The 4,036-nt window shown below is 57.4% G+C and overlaps 1 protein-coding gene across 1 annotated transcript in view; it reads right to left on the minus strand.

The window, feature by feature from the left end:
• The window catches only part of BCL9L (B-cell CLL/lymphoma 9-like), a 28,349-nt gene that overhangs the window by 16,962 nt on the left and 7,351 nt on the right, over positions 1 to 4,036 (minus strand). The window lies entirely within an intron of this gene.

A 4,036-nucleotide genomic window follows, 5' to 3' on the forward strand; every position in this document is an offset into this window, starting at 1 on the left:
AAAGCTCTGGGAGAAAGGAGTGCCAAAAGCCTGGTACCCCAGCGGGGGCAAGGGCCAGGGGTTAGCCCGGGGCAAGGGAGGGGCAGAGGCTCTCCAGCCTTCTCTCGGCCCCAGACCCCACCTGGGGAGGGGGAGAGGAAGCCGGGCTGCCAGGGAGGGTGCTGCCTCTTTAAATCCACCGAAATCCTGAGCTAGGCCCAACCCAGCTCTGGTTTCACAGGAAGGAAAGGCGCTCAGGAGCCAGTAGGGCAGGAGGTGGTGGCTGGAATTAGCCCCACCAGCCCAAATATATCTGGTCTCCGCCTGCCACCCCTCTGGCACTTCCTGCCCCCTGGCACCTGCACCACCATGGGGGTGGGAGAGGGTCTAGGGGCTACTCCCTCCCCTGTGGGGGACCCCGGGCTCTCCAGGTGCCCTGTTGCTGCGGACACGTGGTAGGAGGTGGCATCCCCAGCCCGGATCCCCAGAAGAGAGGAATGGACAGGGTAGCTCCTTGGGGACCCTCACCTGGCCTCTATCCTCCAAGGGGTTAATCGGACCCTTTTTTGGGGGGGTGGTTAGGGGTGGCCCAGGAACCTCCTCCAAACTGCCTGGCGGCTGGGAACAATGGGGCCATTGTGGGAGTTGCGGAGTGCGGGCAGGCTGCTGGCACAGGCAGCGCACCAGGGGCGGGACCTCACCCAGAGCCCGCCTGCCCGCCGGCTCTCTCCCCAGGTGCTGCCAGCGACAGACATCCTCCCAGCCCTCACCTCGCCGGCCGGGCCCAGACTCCTGGCACCGGCAGCACCTGGAGAGCCCTCCAGCTCTGCCCACGTTGCCATCCAGACTGCCATGACCCTACAGGAAGCAGGGGCATGTGGACCAGGACAGGGTGGGGGTGGGGGCTGACGAGACAGGATGTATGCCTGTGATCCTCCTGCAGGGAAGACAGGAAGGCCAAATGGGGTTTCTGGTGTCAGTCCTGGCACCCTCAGGCCAGAAGGGCTTAGGGGATTGTGAGAGTGGTGACAGGCAGGGTCCTCTGCCCCCAGGCCTCAGTTCCTATGCTCAGCTCCCGGAGGAGGCCCAGCCCTGGCAGCCTAGCTGCCCTCTGGGGCCAGGACACAGCAGGCAGTATGAGTGATGCAGTGGAATGAGCAGTGGGCTTGTAGTCAGGCTGACAAGGTTGCCAATCACATCCCACCCCCTCTGAATGACAGGACTTTATCCGTCCCTTCAGCCCTTAGAGCCTCAGTTTCCTCATCTGCAAAATGAGGCTCAGTATATCAAGTGAGATGCTAATAGCGAAACTAGCCAACAGAATGCCTGTGACATGGCCCTCAACAAACCACCTTGGGCCATGATGCCCCCTTATTTATCTCCTACGTGGCACCCAAATCCATGGGCATTTGGTAAAGATGGGCACGGTCGAGAGATTTGCTCTTAATAGCTCATTCGATAAAGGATCTGGCTGCAATGCAGGAGACCTGGGTTCGATCCTTGGGTTAGGATGATCCCCTGCAGAAGGGAATGATTACCCACTCCGGTATTCTTGCCTGGAGAACTCCGTGAACAGAGGAGCCTGGCAGGCTATAGTTGATAGGGTCACAAAAAGTCGGATATGACTGAGTGACTTTCAAGACATTGGGCCCACAGGCATCATCTCAGTGGTATCAAGTATAAAAACTTGGCTCCTCCTCTGTCCTCACAGAGGTCAGGTCCCCCGGCGAGGACTCCTCTGGGCCTCACTGGGTTTATCAACATTCAAACCCAGAGCATGAATCCAGAGAGCAGTTATCCACTCTCTTAGCCATAGGGCTGTCTCAGGAGACAGCAGGAGAAAAGCAAAGGGGAGTTTCCTTTCAACAGTGGCCACATCCCCTCCACCAGCCACCCCCACCCCTTGGCAGTCTCCCTGCAGGGTCTAGGCTGGGAGGAAGCAGGAGCCTACTTTCTTGCCATGGGCCTCTTTAAAGAGTGGAGGGTCTGAGAAGGTAAGAAGAGCAACTGGGACACACAGTTCTGAAAGTAGAGGTCCAGAGAGAAGACCTATCCTCTTCTCAGCTAGAGAGGGCTGTCCCTCTTGGGGTGGCTCCATAGCCCCCAAAGGGTTAACAAGGCCCTAAAAATAACCTGCTCCCAGCAGGACCCCCTGATTGGAACCCTCCAGCCATCTGTTCCCATTTTCTCCTGTTCACATTGGAACATCTGAAACCAGCCCCAGAGCCCCAGCCCGATCCCAAAAATAGCCCCAGCCTGCCCAAGGAACAGGCCCCAGGGGCTGGGCAAAGGCAGCATGGCCGGCCCAGCAGTCAGGCATGGCTCTGGCCAACACTGATGCCTCACTCCCAGGCCCATGGAAGGGAGGAGATCCCTCTGTTCCCAGAAAGAAGTGGTGAGTAGAGCCAGGGGCTCCAGCCCAACCCCCTTAGTACCAGGCCAGAGCAGGTCCCCAGGAGTCCTGGAATCCCAGGCACTCTGCCACATCTGATCACTTTTACTCCTGAGAAGACCAAACCAAGTGTCTGCAGAATTTCCCTCCTGGCCGGCATGCCTGCTACCCTGTCCTGGGATCCTCACCCAGAAGTTCCCAAGCCTTAGCCCGTCAATCATCCTGCTGTCATCCCAGGGCCTTTGGGAGCATTGCTCACCCAGAGTCACTCAGCATTCTCCCCTGACCTGCCCCAGGGCACACAGGGTCGAAACAGAACGTTTCTCAGCCCTGCCCACATGTACCCATGCAGCAGAGGAAAGGGTTCCGGGGGTGTCCTCTGGATGCCGATATGACCCCAGCCCTCCTCTGGGCTTCAGGATGGACTTCCTGCCCATCTGTGTGCGGCAGGTGCTGGGCCTGCCTGTCTGGGCTTCTACACATATCACAGACCTTGGCATTGCCCTGCCACATTCAGGGAAAATGCCCAGGCAGGGTACAGGGAATCCAGTAGACCCTGGGCCCCAAGGCAAGCCTGACAGCTGCCATCCATGTCACAGCTCCTCCCTGCTACTCTTCTCCCTAAGGAAGATCCCAGACCCCTTAGGCCAGGAAAGAGAGGAGGCAGCCATTTAAGCCACTGAAGGACAGAGTGTCTTAATGGCTGTTCAGCCTGGTAAAGGAACAGAGCAGCAGGAGATGGGATGGTGGGAGGGGTGTTGAAGCTGATCTGAGCTAATAGCCTGCGGGAGGAGGGGTTCAGCCCTGAGAAGTGCTGGGCGATGGGGAGGCAGGCAGGCCCTAAGCCCTCAGACCCTTCTGTAGGCCCACAGCTATTTCCCAAGCTTGCAATCATGATGCCTGCCAGCACCAGCAGTGGGGAAACTGAGGCAGCAAGAAGGTGGGTCTGGAAGGGTATTATAATCTAGGAGTCTCAAGCACTGGAAAGGCTGTTTCTTCCCCACCCCCATCTCCCTTGCTAAAGCCTCTGGGAGGATCAGGAGTTCCTATGACTAATAATAATTAGGAAAATCTCTAATATTTATTGAGCATTTACCCTGTAACATCAAGCTGCTAATCACAGGCATTATCTAATTTAATTCTCTAATTTAGTACTCTACAAGAAAAGTCTCTTATCCCCACTTTACAGGTAAGAAAACCGAGGCACAGGGACACTGAATAACTGCCTAAGGCAGATAGTCCAAACTTAGAAGAGTCAGGATTTGCACCCAGATACTCCAGCCATTTGCTCTTAACCATTTCACAATACAAGTTCGCCCTGGCAGCAGCCCTCTGTGCTCTGACGAAAGAATGGTGCCTCACTCCCTCATTCCAGACTCCCTCCAAACCTGATGCGCACCAGGTCCTAGCCAGAGGCCACAGTTCCTACCCAGGGACAAGATCAAAGAGAGGCCACAACTCCCCGCCCCCTCAACACAGGTGCCTGGCCCGCTGGGGCTCTGAGAGTAAAGTTCTTGGGCCACCCCAGCCCCGCCCACCCCCAACCCGTCACCCGTCACCCATCCTGGTCCCTAAGAGTCTGGGGAGGGAGCCCAGCAAGTTACCATGACAATAGCACAGGCCCCTGCTGAGAGGCCCAGAGGCAGGAGGGGGCTGTGGCCCCTC

The sequence above is a fragment of the Bison bison genome, unplaced genomic scaffold (assembly GCF_000754665.1).
Source record: "Bison bison bison isolate TAMUID 2011002044 unplaced genomic scaffold, Bison_UMD1.0 scf7180017864518, whole genome shotgun sequence".
Lineage (NCBI taxonomy): Eukaryota > Metazoa > Chordata > Mammalia > Artiodactyla > Bovidae > Bison > Bison bison.